Below are 15,316 nucleotides of genomic sequence, written 5' to 3'. Positions count from 1 at the left end.
ACAGAGATGTGTAGTTCACTCCACAGGCACATGCAGCTCCGAGTCCTGCCTCCAACCGCTTCCATTAATCATTGCTCTGGAGAAGGAAGGAAACCACCCAGGCAAGAGTGTAAAGCTCTTGTGGGGAGAAATGCCTTCCTGATTCCTGTGGTGACCACTGCATGCCCTGACGCATGAGATTTGATTACCTTACTCCAGAACATAAAACTTCTAATGCTATTAGAAAGCCTTCAGGTTATTAGGCATTTTCTTGAGCTCCAACTACCATGTCTAGCTTGACAACCCCCTATAGAACAGGCCATGTGCCTGGTATTTCCTCGTACTAATCACACGATCATTAATATTGTCACATGAGCCCTGTTCATAACCAAATGTCCATTTCCAAGAGGCCATGGGCCACCCAGTCTTACTTTCTACAATGGGAAGAAAGGGTCATTCTTGGACTTGAGACTAGTAGAACAGCTTGCTTACAGGAAAGGTCTATTTCTGCAGTTCCTGGGAACAGCTGCACACATACAGCAGCCAGGGAATCTAAATCTTCCCTGTAGCAAGTATATCTTAAGAGGAAACATGCATCTGCCAGCTGTATAAATTGGGTCAGTAGCCTGACCATTAACATTTCACCCTGAGGCTTACTCTTCACATTGTGGTGCACCTGCTGGTTTGCTCAAGGGCCTGAACAGAAAAAGGTCCTGTGAAGTAACCATGGCTTGGAGAATCTCAGGTTTGAGTTATTCTGGGAGGAAAAGAAAGAGAAAAAAAATAAAACAAAGCAAGATAGTTTACTGCTGGGCAAGCCTGTGATCCATTTTAGGAAAGCTGATAGGTAAATTCTGTACCTATTCGCAAACACTGTAACTTCGTTTGCTTGTTCCACATCGTAATCACAGAGGAACAGATCATCACCAATTGTCTAGAGGAAAAGTAGGTTTTTTGCTAGCCCCATGTTCTGAAGATCACTCAGCTGTGAAGACTTCTTCCCTTYCCCTAGAAGAGAAAAAATGTTTTTCATTAAAGAGCCGTTGATACTCAGAGATTTGTTGGAAATGAGGTCTATTTATCTGGAGCCCCTGGACCTGACCTGACTTGACCTGACTTGGCAATAGCACCTGCAAAATTTCTGCTGTCCTATATGAAGCCCAGATTTCATCCCCTCGTCCTGCTCTGGGTTCTGCAATTTCTCTAGAATAGAATCTGAGACTCTCAGAAAGCTTTGCTCTAGAGTTACCCTTTAGGCATTTTTCCACAGTATGCTAAGAGGCTTTACAAGCAGTATTATTAACTGAATTTTACCCACTAGTGTTTGACCAATTTATATAGAGGCCTGGCAAGCAGCACCCCTTCCTCCTGCACACGGTCTTCAGAGCAGAGTTCAGRGACTCTGGGATGGTGTGCCGAAGGGACAGGGGGGTACATCTTAGATGTGTGTGCATCTAATGTTGTCAGAAGATCTATAAATAAAAGTAACTACTTCTTTCCTGAATAATTGTGTAGGTGACATAGAAGAGCTAATAAACGACAAGCAATGATCTCCACCATACCATATAGGAACAATCCCTCAGGCTCTCCCTGAGCCTCTTTAAAACTCCTATTCAAGTGAGCTGATTAGAGAACAGATTTAAAGCCTTAGTGTTCTCAGAAAGAGTTACAATAAGTCTTATTTTTCAAGTTGTGTTGGAAGGTGTCAGTATATAAATACATATAAAATAATGAATATATACATAGCTCAACCTAAATACTTCAGTATTTCAGAAAAAGTGTGAAGAATTGAGATAAGAATGACCTGCACTACATGAGTAGTATATTGGTCCAGTAATGGAAGGAAAAAATTGATATGCTGTCTCAAAAAGTGACTGGAATTAGAACTGTGTGAGATTTGTTCTTCTGCCTGGTATCTGCTCCTGGGCTGTTTTTTTACTGAAAACAAATCATGATTGATTTGAGTTTCATGTTCAAATAAAGACATGAACTCAAAATCAAATCAAGATAGAATAGCAAATTTTGCCAAATTTTAAGGTAAAGTCACTTGTTTTTGCAGAGTTTCTATGTGAAAATAGTTTTCACCCATGATTTACATAATGATCAACTGAGCTACAAAATTTATACCTAGATTTTTAACCTCCATTTGTCTTCAAAGTTCAGGAGAATTTGGAGCAAGACTTCTTGTTTTGGCACAACAAATTTGAATGGCTTAATGTCTTTGTAATGAAGATACAAGATCTCATTATAACTCTTCGAATGAATCTGGACCACAAAGTTTACCCTGTAATATGACACTGCACAAATTTTAACCTGCTTCCAGTCTTTGGGGAGATCCTTCTGAACCCCTTAGGCCTGAACCTATTGCCACTAGGCTTAAGGGCAGAACTATTTCTTTCAAATTGATACAGCATTACAGGATCCTATCATCAGCAAAAACATTATGCACCTTGGATAAACAAAGTAAGTTGACAAAACAATACAGCGCTATTCACATGCAATAGTTCTTTAGCTGAGTTGATTTGTAAGAGGAGCACTTTCTGACAAATGTTTTTTCTGATTACATCCCGTTTAAGCACTTTCAGTATTAAACCTAGGTGATCTGTGAGGTGATCTATGATCTATTAGAAATGAACTTCTGCACAGATTAAAAAAAAAAGAAGGCAGTCTGGTGAGAGCCAAAGTGTCATATGTGCATGCAACAATCATTTTTTCCTTTAATTAGTAAAGACAGTGTAAGATAAGTAGGGAAACAATGGTGGTACTTTAAAATAAGCATCTTACAAAGGTTCTGTGACTTGAATTTGCTGCTTTACATAGAAAGTCAGCCAACTGATTTTTTAAAGCATGTTTACTGAGGATTAACATTCATGTAAATGATGCATACTTCCTAAGCCTCAGCAAATCTGTTTTTAATGATCAACTGGCATGCAATTAGTGAAGAATAATGGACCTTTAAAATCTACATTAAATGTGTATTGGAGACATTTGTTTCAAACTGTCACTTAAATATTTCTCAGCTAATGACATCAACATTTTTATTCAGAAATATAGAATTAATCACATGCTCTTATTTTTATTGCCTCTCACTGAGGAAAGCCTTATTGGCGTAATTAAGTATGTCATCTTAGATTAATGCCCTCTGTTTCTTGGAAGCTGAAAGTATGTTCCTTCCAACATTTGTATGGGGAGGAATTCGTTAACCCCCCTAAGCATTGTCTTCTCTTAATGCCAGTATTCTAATGACTTCTTAAAGTTAACAACATTAAGGTTTGAGAAGAAAAGCATTAATTAAAATAACACTGTTTGCATAAGTTTTCTCACTGTAGCTACTCGGTAAGAAACTTTGCAGGTGACTTTGGTGGGTAGGAAAGAGCTGTCTGTCACTGAAATGTGGTCACCTCTGCAGAAGAATTTAAGGTCACTTTGCATTAGCAAAGCTGAGAATTAATTTCCTGACATGAGAAACTGAAGACTAACTTCTCCAGTTGAAATATTACATCTGCTGCTAGTAGGTGTTGCTTAGTGCRGGTCAAGTTGTGGGAAAGTCTAGATTGGTTCTGTTCAGCTACTGACACTATGTCCTCTGGTCTCTCTATCACTTAATTGCAGTTCTCAGTGCACATGGAATCATTTTCTATAGTAGCAGGGCACTTGCATTACRTAATTGCAAATTGATCCTTTTGCTGCTTCTCTCAGAAAAATCTTGTGAGCACAGTGCTGGGGTATGACTAGTTGTTTGCAAAGGCCTTCTGTTGTACCTYAAGCTAGAGGTAATAATTTCCATTTCTAATAGTGTGGGCACAGGATCAGGAGTTATGTTAGTTGATATGTTGATTGTACTTGACTGATTTCATAACACAAACAAACTAAAGGAATTATTTAAATGAAATTTAATCAAATTAGCTCTTACTTTATGTCCTATATTTCTAAATTACACCTTGTGTCTGTGGATGCTACATCTCACAAAACAAATCAGAAAAACATCCCTGTGGAATTCTTTGAGGCAAGTCAAGAAGTTAATACAAAGTGAAAATAGTTACTGTATTTGTTTGTGCTGTCTAGTGTTGTTTCTTTTTCTTTTTATGAGGCTGTAGACCTCTGCTTCCTGAGAAACAGTACAAGTCTTGGATTACTGAACAGGAAATCCGAATTTTTCATGAGAATTATTATTTCAAATGTCCTTTTGTACTTCCTCTTCTGCAAAACCTGAAAGCGCTAGGAGTAGTTTCTCCCTGCAAGACTCCAGGAATCCGTTTCTAACAAATAAATCTTTTTCTTCAGCTCCATAGCACTTGTTCTCGTACTTAAAATAAGCTTCCTGATGATGAGAATAAAAACGTAAGTAAAAGCAAGTCTTCTTGCCACCTATCTTAACAAGTCCTTTCAGAATTCTTCAGCTTAAATAGTAATATGGTCCCCATTACAGCAAATTATCTAGCACTTTGCAATTTGGTTTTATATAAACTCAGATGATAGAAATTCTCTTATTCACGTTTGACAAATATAAAACTGAAGCACAGAAATCAAGGAGAATGCAAACTGTTGTGGCTCTCCAACTAAGAGTAAGATAATGCACAGAGGCTGTCATGGAGATTTTAATTTAGATTTCCTAAATTTGTGACTATCTTTCTGACCATCCTCCTGCCTTTTTTCCTCTCCTTAGTAATATCACCAGAATGTAGTATTTTCTGTGTCATTACCAAGCACCAAATACAAGTTTGGAGAGGAAGTGAGCTAAACAYGCTCTAGGTGACCCTGCTGAGCAGGGAAGTTGGACTAGATGATCTCCAGAGGTCCTTCCAACCTTACTGATTCTGTGAAAAARAAAGCTGCTAGGCTAAAAAGAAAGTTTAAGTTTCAGAAAGAAAACAAGCCCTTTACTCTCCAGCTGGCACCAACAGTTTGAAAATGAGCTTTGCTTCCCATTCAGGGTGCAGTTAAAAATACTATTTGTTGTGGAATTACGCAAAATACACATGGAGGAGAATTATCACAAGCTGGGGAATAAAATAACCAAATAACCAAGACTACTGAGCCTTGAATATCCTGAAGATTACTTTCTTCAGAAGAAAGATTGAGGAAGTGTGAAGACCCTTCCRCTGCTTCTGTCTCTCTCCTCTTTTGTGTGTGAAGAGGAAGCTTCCCCCTGAAGTGCTTTTGGTCCCTTGACCCAACTAAAACAGAAATCCTCCTCACATAGAGTGGCACCGTGGTTGGCTTCAGAATTTAAAACATTTGGCATAAAAAAGCATGTTAATTTCATAACACAAAATTGTTGTGGAGGGGTATGCTGAGATTGGAAATTTTGCTTATGAAGCAGCCTCACATTCCTGTGCATCTCCGGCATGCCGCAATCCCTGCCCAGTCTGCTGCCTCCAGCTAAACAATGCATTTTTATAGAAGAGGCCCTTAAGCATGACTGCAATTGCAGGTTGTTGTTTTGAAGTGACCTTGGACAGAGGCCACATCCATTTTCAAGGCAAAAGAGAGAAAGTCCTCTTTCGTATCTCCTCAAGAGAGAAGTGAAGTACGTGGGAAGGCAAAACCTTAGAGTTATCATGCACAAATATGCAGTATGGGGGCAAGGCTGCTGTAAAACTCTGCATCTCTTTCCAGTAGATGAATGAAACTGTGAGATAAGGCTGAGAAAAGTAACCCTCTGAAACTTATCAGGAGCTGGGGTTTTTGTTGTACACAGAAGACTTTGCCAGCACAGTGAGAATTCAAGAGAACTTAGTGTCCCAGTTTGGACTGAAAATGGCCATTATAAACAACTGGAGGGTGCTGATAGCAGATTGCACTACATGTATTCTCCACAATATCCTTGCATTGCTCATTTTGAAAGAAGAAAAACATTTCCTGCCTGGATACATAACAGAGGAGGGCAAATGTTCTGGAATGACCTGAGACAAAGGCAGGGTTTTTTGTTTTGTTTTGTTTTGTTTTAATGAGAATAACAATGGCTCAGCATACCAGCAAATAGCCCAGTTTGCTTTTGCCCTAGTTCTCAGAAGGAAGAAAAACAATATTCCCTGGACTCCTGACATTGTTTCCCTATATCTGCTTCACATACCACTGAGGAAGGYTGCTAATACGGAGAGGACGGTACCTCTGGAATTTGAAATCGTAAGGCTTTGAAGTCTTAAGATTTCTTCTTATTGTTGAAAGAGACACAGTTGCCTCTTCTCAAGATGTTTCTCCATTGCATAGCTGTAGTTGCAGTAACAGTAGTAATGACTGTAGTAGTTAGTCTTAGAGCTRATCTATTCATCAGCACTAAAACAAAAATGTAAAAACAGGCTTTACATTTATAAACTTACATTTTAAAACTTATTTTAAAAAGGAAATTGTAACTAATAAGGGCATGAAAATACATTACTTACTCTTAATATATTTTAATATATCTTGAATAACACGTTAATTCCTCAAAGTCAGCACTAGAGAAAGTCAARATTTGGAGAATCTATTTGCTAGATTTTGCTACCTGAAGTAAAAGGCCTGGTTTTGAACTTTTACTACTATTTTATTATTTTTATTCAGCTGGCTTTCAGACAACTCTAACACCACTGGTAAGTGCAATAAGATCCATGATATGATTACATTCAAAAATAACTTCTTATGTAACAAAACAATACGTAAAAAATATTCAACTCCTGCCTCTCAGGTTAATCTTACCTAATATATTATATCACGAGTCACAAACAGTTTCCACTTTCCTCAGCTCTTAGTTCCGAAGAGGAGTAGAGCAAGAGACACATGTTGGATGATTCTGCTTTCACATCACTGAAAATCAGGACTAATTCCAGAAAGATTAGCTGAATTATATCAGCATAATGTTAGCATAAGTGAGAACAAAAATGATATGTAATACTGCTGTAATTGTTGGCAGTAAGAGTTCTGCCCTCTTGTGTATTTGTTCTTGTAATTGTGACTGTCTGCAGAGTATCCTTTCACATGCTGAATTTCATAATTATGTTAGCCCCTGTTTATTTGTTTTTGTCCGTTGCCACCCATTCTCAGAACCACTCAGGTTCTCCTGATAAGGTTAAGAAATTATGGTAGATCATGAACTTTGAACAGTGTTTAACATTCAAAGAAGGCTAACATTTTTTCCTTCTTTAGGACAGAATTGCAGTCTCCACTATAAATCTCAGGATGGTTTCCTTTGAAAAGTCTTCATAAACAAATTCTCTAATAGTGAGTCCCATATATCTCTGTTTAATTCTTCRCTTAAATTTTCACGACTCTCTTTACCCCCCTCACCTTCTTTTAGAGATGAGAGCATTTTATTGCTAATGTATTATGCAGTACAGACAGTATTATATATGCGTCAGGTTATCAGTGGAACTGGCTACGGGCAATTTTGTACCCTTCTTCAAACTTTTTTTGCCCTATTTCATCTGTCATACTCAAGTATCGTTCAGATCTGAAACAGCAGTCATCTCACATAACCATATCAAAGTTAAGGCAACTGGTCAATTCAATTATCCTAATTTATTCMATAGTTAATAGAGAAACCATTATGTCAAGATATAAATCTTGCCATATTAATGTCAGTGACCTGAATTGCATTCCTTTGATTAAGGAGCTACCCTAGACGGATAGATTGGACTAGAAGTCAACTTTCAGATAGCAATGGTTAAATGAGATGAATCCGAATGCTAATGACAGGAGCTGGGGTCCCCAAGCATAAGGGCAATAGAAAAGAATAACCCTAGAAATGCTAGTTTCAAGCAGGTAGATGAGAAGTGGAACTAGAGAGTCTTATCAAAGCATTTAAAAAGATCTCTAGGGCTAATGCGATGAGGTTAAGAGCAGTAGAAATTTCCTTAAAACCTTTTCTGCAGGTGAGAGTCCATCTGGTTTATTGTTTAGAAGTATAGTGAGTTATATAATTATAGTTGCCTATATTCAGTGAAGAYGAAATACGGAAGGACTTCTACAAAAGATCAGGATCATCAAAAAATCTAYGTGGAAGGTAAATTAGTATGGTTTGTTTAGTTTGGCATGTCAATGCGCAGAGAGTATTTTTCTGTTCTCTACAAACACAATGCACCAAGGAAGAAGACTTAAATTAAAGAGCAGCAGTGACAGAAGAATATATGGGAACAAAATGAACGACAAACACGCTTAGGATAGTTATCAGAACACTGCTGCGGGAGCTGGACAGCAGCATGGCTTTTGTAGCGGTGTGACTGAGCTCTCAGCTTCATGCATGATCTTCGGAGAGGCACTGAGAGCCCTCAGTTAAACAGAGTTAATTGAAATAGATACTCAGAGTCCATTTATTTACATAATACTCAAGACCCTATTTGGTATTAACACATGATGTATCATTGTTGAAACTAGATTTCTTACATAGTWAAAAGCCTGAAAAAATAACACTCCCTAACCCTTATCCATCCAGTCCACACTCACTACTTTTCAGGGTAAATGAAGATTTTGCTAATTGCTGCTAAGTGTAGTTTTAATATATGAATGAATGTCTAAAAGAAGTATTTGACCACCTTCAACAGGTACTTTAGTTTTCAACTTAAATCCAATGTCAGTCTTCTGAGATAGAAAAAAATCTTAACACTCCACGACACTGTTCTGCTCCAACTATCTGTAGGTAGCAGATAACCCCCTGAAAAAAGAATGTTGAACAGGAAATACAGGCAAGCATTTCACTGCAAGAGCCCACCCAACATCATTGTAAGAAGGACATGGAAAGAATGCTATTTATGACATTGGCTATCACTTTCTTAAAGAGCTTAAAATTTTTTCCATAAAGTGCATTTATCATCTTACCAGTGCTATAAAAAATGTTGTTACACCCCTAAATGTTGGCTAGATTATGCAGCCAGAAAKGTATTAAAGCACCATCACCTTAAACAGAACTTGCTGGTGCAAGCAAGCACTTTTTGGACTTGGCAAGTGTTGTAGAATCTGACCCTATATTAATAGACACTTACTGGTATGCTCTCTGTTTATAACTTTATGCTCAATTTAGAATAAACATTATTAATGGGGAATGGTTTGCAGTACAGGAATACTGTGCAGAAATGTTTATTCTGTGTCAATGTCCCATTAACAGAACTCTTGGTTCTGTAGACATTTTACCCTGTAAGTGACCACTTAAGGGGAAGAGATATTAGAAAGAATTACARATTCCTTCCTGTTATTTTTTTCCCCCAAAAGAAAAATATGTTTTGATACAGAACGCTATCCAACCAAAAATACTTGCTTGCTGAAGGTCATAGGTCAAAGTAAAAATAATCCATTAAGGCAGCAGGAGTGGCAGAGCAGGGTTTAAGAAGAGTAGATGTAGGGTCAAACTAAAACACAGGATGTACACAGAGTGGATGGGTCAAATTAGACATTAGATCCAAGAGCAGAGGTAAGTTCTTGAAGGACGTACATTGGAACATCTCATTTTTAGGCCTGTGTCCAAAAGCTTAGATCTCCAGATCCCTTTTTACCAGATCAGAGCTGAGCACCTGAGACTCAAACACAAATCARCCTGTATTCCAGCTCTTGTAGCTGCCTAGAGCTGGTCAGATGGACAGATTGAACCTTGGTACCTGCTTTTCTCCATCTTCTGATCAACGATCAAAAAGGTGAATACACTTTACACAAATACTGAGTAAAACACAGAAACAGTGCTGCAACCTGCTAGCCCATCCTCTCATGCTCCCTCTCTCCGTCTTCCTGAGCCATTGAGTGTTGAATTCCTTGTTGTATAATGTTCCCTCTTTAGCAGGGGAGTTAGTTAACTCTTTGTTTATTTGTTTGTTTTTATAAACAGTGATCTCTACTCAGAGGTCTACAAAAGCAACAGCACAGCACTTTGAGCTCATTCACGCCCATTCACCACAGGAACAGAACAATATTTGGTTCTTTTTATAATGCACTTTTTATATTGTGTCTTTTTTCATCTGGGGCCCAGTAACAGGGAAACTATTTCAGACAGTGCAGTACGTATCCACTTTGAGCAGCTTGCATGTCCTCAGAATATCTATCCACTTTGAGAAGTTTACACGTCCTCAGAAAGACCAAAAGTAAGCAAGCTACAGCAAGAGGGGCCAGTCCCTACCTGCCTTCCTGCCTACTACACCAGACTTCTTCCACTGAGCAATGCATTTTGATCAACCAAAAGAMTCTCACTGACCACAGTCAGGACCAAATTTTGACAGTTAAGTTCGCTGCCAAGAGAAGCATTAGCTTTAACAGTTGATAGGTAACCTGGGAATCAGGTTACCTATCCTACCTGGGAATTCCCTCAATCTTGGGAAATATCTGAGAACCATAATGCCATGTGCCTAAARTAGTCTCGGTAATTTCTTAGAAAAAGGAAGCTGAGGATATCAAAATGTCATTTGTTTTAATCTTCAAATATGAAAACAGATTAATTAATCCTCACTTTTCCCAATAATACTATTTTTGAGTTTTTTTCATATATAATCTTTTAGCTGCTGCACTTTGTCCCTCAGRAGACCCCTCTTCTTCCTATTAAAATGAATTAAAAAATTCTCCTGTTCTGGCTTGTCATTTCATCTCAAAGGCACTTCTATGACTTGGAAAGTGTTACATCCCACAGTTTCCATGCTGGTATCTGGCTTCCTTTGAAACTGCTATGTGCGTGCTAAAGCATATTGTTACCAGAAAAAAATGATAATATCCATGTTTTTGCCAAGATCAAATCTGTACAGGTCTACTTGATGCTTTTCCACTGCCTACCCTTATACTGCATTAAACAAGCACAAACAGAAAAAAGCTTTAGAGAAAGTTGAGGTTGGAGAGAAAGAAAGGAAGCAAAGTCTGCTCACAGAAAATCTGGTTACAAATTAGAAAAAATATTAAAATATTAAAATATTTTGACCTGCAATGGAAACAGAAATGTTATCATAATACCATGAACAAGTCACTATGGGTAGGTTTCCTGCTCCTGTTTCCCTCTGTAGGTTTACCTGTCTGGTTAAACCCCATCAGGTAACACCACCGCCTTCTTACTTGGAGAGGAGATCTGGTGTTTTACTGGAGCCAGAGGGTCGTAGAAGAGTGTACCTTTGAGTGAGATTTGAACACAAAGATCAACTATGTTTCTCTGCTCAAAACTAATTTATTTTGATTCTTGGCATTCTGCCTTTCCGTAACTAACGTAGCTGTCCTCTAGATAGATAAAAGATCCCCAGATCAATAGATAGATAGATTTCTACCAAAAGCAGACATTTTCCCACATATTGCTGTTTTGAAAAGACAGTTCGCAGACATCTGTACAATGACCAATTTTCATAGAATAAGCAAAATTTGAACTCTGCAACCAGATACATTGAATCAGAGTGTACAGAAACATATACTGTCTATATCTCTGTGGTTCTGGCCACATCTGGTATTGATGTTGAAATTAGAAATTGTGCTGTAAGCTTGAAACATGGTCCAATGGCAGTAGGAGGAAGCTGAATGCTGTTTGCCACAGGAGTAGCAGACTTGCTGGTATTCATAGTTCTCAAGGTGATGGCCTGCCATAGAAATGCTTTACCATAGAAATAAAACAAATGGTGTGCCACAGGCCATTCTCCCTGGCAAACTAAACTGCTAATTGGGTCTTCCTGCAACCTTTTCACAGGATATGCTAGCTTGAACAGCATGCTACATTTTTATGTCTGTACAGCCTTCAGTTCAGAACTGGCTGGCCATCTTGGAGGACAAAAACAGTTATTCAAGTCTATCTGCACCCATCCAATAAACCACACAATTCACCGTAACTTTCCTAGATATTTTATGTAAACAGTACTTGAAGTGATGTAGGATTAGTTACGTGAGAAGAAAATTAACATAACATTTAATACTCTAGGTCTGTGGGAAGTAGTCTTTCTTCTGTTGTCTCTTTAATTACTCTTTTGAAAATGTAATTTTTGTTGGGAAATATGACTACGGCTAGACACCTGCCAAGTACGGACTTATATATGTGTACAAGATGTTCCTAGCTCTGTGTGTATGCATTTGTATCTATTTGCAGAACATATCACATCAGCTGCTTTCTGTATGTACAATACAGAAAGGAGAAAGAGTTCCTAGCATAACTAAAGGACAGGTTCTATGTTCCATGTTTTCTGTCTTTCCTACTCTTTCTGTGTTCATCTTTCCACTCTTGAGGCCTTTTGACAGAATTGCTCAGCATGGCTCAGAAGCATTTCCACAGACAAGTGGAATTAATCAATAAGGCAAATCTTCAGCCCCTTTTTTTGATAAGATGCTGATTAGCTAATCTATTATGAATATATTGTATTTTAACAACCAACTGCCTAAAATATCTCAGTTCCCATTCTTGAATTACCAGATTAGAGCACTTTTCAAGTAATGCAAGGGTGCAAATGTAGTAACATCCATGGTATCAGCTTTATGTTGATACTGCCCTCCAGCACAGTCAGTGACATGTGGGTATTTCTGAAATTAATCTAGATTATTTCATGTCTGTGTCTTTCTGTATATGTGTGACAGAGAGAAAGAGAAATCTGCCTATTTACACTTAGGAAGGTTCCTGGAAAAGCTTGATGGTCAATGAACACTAAATGTCATTTGTAAATGATGACCTAGATGGGCCTCACCCTTCAAATGTGGTTTAATTACTGTCAAGGCCCTGAAAGCATCTGAGGGATGCCCTAGGGGGAAAAGAAGGGTTACCAGGAGTCACTGATTGGTTACAGACTGGCCAGGGCAATCAATACACTCAGAGCCCTAGTATCTACCATTAGATAAAAGTCAAGCAACCACTYTTGAAAGGTTAAATCATTCTATCAGTGTTAAACCATTCTTTCAGAAATTTGTTCATACTAAGGAAGAAATTTCTGCAGGAGCTTGCAATATATTTCCCATTAGTCTGTTGCTGGCCTACCTGTTGGTTATCCTTGCAGTATAACACTCTCAAGTTTCACGCTATATTTTTTAATCTGTTTCTGTCATGGTAGATCCTACCTGGAAATATGACGAGTCTGAGCAGGTGGTCATAAACAACATGTACATGATGTTTATTAACAATTTGTTAATATTCTTCAGTATTTCACCTCCAGAAGCAAAGATGCAACAGGTCAGATTCTGATGGCTTTGTACAAATAGTTCTGGTAAGTGAACAGAAACACTATCTATSTGTGTTAATTAGTTAGCTAGTCTTCCTTTTATCCACATTCCTGTGARGAGAAATGCTCAAAGTTGCACTGTACAAAATGAAAAACTATTTCAGCTGCTTGTCACAGCACCTAGGTATTAAGACAATACGTGACGCAGCTTTCTCTGCAGTAGACAAATCTAGCTGTTCATCAGAAATGTGACAGGCCAATATCGTTGTGGCCGTGTTGAAAAGCATTTACTATGTGGGTGTATTAAACAGCCTTGGCTGAGCTATATTGATGGTTATATCATAGACTGTCTAAATTCTCCAAAGAATCCAGCCCTTGGGCCTGAAGACTCCTGAAGGGCAACTTAATCTGGATGATCCAGGTCAACGGAGTGAACAGAAGTATTGCCAAAAAAAAGATTCTCCTGGCAAACTCTCAGATAGACAAGTACTATAGGTTTGATGTTAACACATCACAGATTAAAACAGAAACTGGAACTAGAGACCAATATTTTTGAATGTGTTTTGCTAGCATGTAGAGCCTCAGTATCCTGTACAAGTTGGGGTGATAACTAGATAACTAGAAGGTGGCCCAAGGGAGATGATTGTTTCAYTATACACTGTAGTAGCAGAGAAGGGATGGATTCTGATAAATAGATTTGCTCAAAAGAAAAGATAGACATATTAGGTCAGAGAAAAGTCCCCATCTCCCTAGCATCCTCTTGTTAACTGTAGACAGTAGCAGATTCCCGAGGAGAAGTGTAAGGACAAGGCAAGYACACAGTAATATGTCCATCTGGAAGGAATGCTGGCAATTTTCTAGCTAGATAYGGATGCAACATAACCAGACTTTCTCAGTGAGTATTTGGTTTTGATTTTTGGAGTTTTCAAACGATTCAAAGGACTGAACGTTGAAAGCAGAGAAGAATGGAAAAATTAGAGAAAACAACGTCTGATGCCTCCTCAACAYGTTGCCATGTTGAAGGGCAACATGAGCCTCTGGCTGTTATTTCATCCACCCGTGCCATTTGGCAGAAGGCAATCRTATAACAACTCCACGGTACACACGGCAGCTTCAGAACACCTCTACACTGCTTTCACAGTGGTGTGTTTCTCCTGAGCACAGAGAGCATTCCCTACTTCTTTCTGTCACASACATCTTCAGTCCTACCTATTTCATTAGCAGAGATACAGAAAAAAAGATCAAAAAAAATCTTTTCTGCTACAGAACAAAATATACTTTCATCATGTAAAGAACAAATGTATGGTATTCCCTTCCACAAAACAAACACTTTGTTTGAACAATTGTCTCTGAAAGTACTGTATGCTAGAGGCAAGCAAGCAAAAAGAATGAAGTCTGAAATTCTCTCAGTAAAGGAAAATGTCACAGGTGGAACGCTCCAGTGAGATGATTCTGAGAATCACTGTGAAAATGAAAAAAAATAGTTTCAAAACAAAGCTCATCAACTGAGATAATTATATCTGCAACTGTATGTTGCTATAACGACAGCTACAGTTTTATTTTTTGATTTTTTTCCCTAGATTCTTGAACTTGACCTATATGACCTAGAGGACATCCATAAGAGTCTCATTACCTGCTGGGACTTCTTCCAATTGCCATCTAAGTCTTACAGTGCCATTAATCAGCAATCAGATTCTTCCCCACCAGCTGCCCAGCCTTCGGCAGTGGCTCCAAAGGCAACATGGCTGGAACTGCTGCTGTGTGTCTTGGAGATAAAAAAGKAACAGCCTATCTGACTCACTGGGCTCATATTCAGTCAGTTCTGCCAACACTGTGTTCAGTGTCTGGGAAGCCGATATAGTARATTTCTGCCCATATTGGTAATGGCAATGATTCACTGAAGCATTTTGAACTACATTAGGATCATGTAACAGGATTAGGATTTCTCTACTTGGCAAAAGAAACAGGGATTTAAACTACCATAAATTATCCCTGAAATCTCTCTTTTGCRTTGGCTTTCTTTTCCATATTTAGCTGGATTTCTGTTCTCAATCATCTTTCTTGTTTTTCTTTCTCTCTTTCTTCCTTTCTCCTTTTTTCTTTTTCTTCTGTCATGCTCTCTCTCATTTTTATTCTCTCATACTCTCTTCAAAAAGGGAAATAAATACTGTAACTCTTATGACTCACTCTTAAAATTCATGTGTATCTTTATTGTGTTTTTCAGATCTTTCCTTTATCCCAAGTGAAAGACACATCACAGAAGTCAATTTTAGAAG

The 15,316-nt window shown here is 38.2% G+C and overlaps 1 long non-coding RNA gene across 1 annotated transcript; it reads right to left on the bottom strand.

Moving 5' to 3' along the window:
* Positions 1 to 687: 687 nt before the first annotated feature.
* Positions 688 to 14,764, bottom strand: LOC146597572 (uncharacterized). Its single transcript, XR_014895472.1, has 3 exons — positions 14,674 to 14,764; positions 840 to 987; positions 688 to 736 (listed from the first exon to the last, which is right to left on the bottom strand). It is a non-coding gene; the product is annotated as an uncharacterized LOC146597572 (long non-coding RNA).
* Positions 14,765 to 15,316: the final 552 nt, after the last annotated feature.

The sequence above is a fragment of the Rhea americana genome, unplaced genomic scaffold, assembly GCF_003343005.1.
Source record: "Rhea americana isolate MKP2758 unplaced genomic scaffold, rheAme1 scaffold_180, whole genome shotgun sequence".
Taxonomy (NCBI): domain Eukaryota; kingdom Metazoa; phylum Chordata; class Aves; order Rheiformes; family Rheidae; genus Rhea; species Rhea americana.
This window is presented reverse-complemented; position numbering and strand designations above follow the sequence as displayed.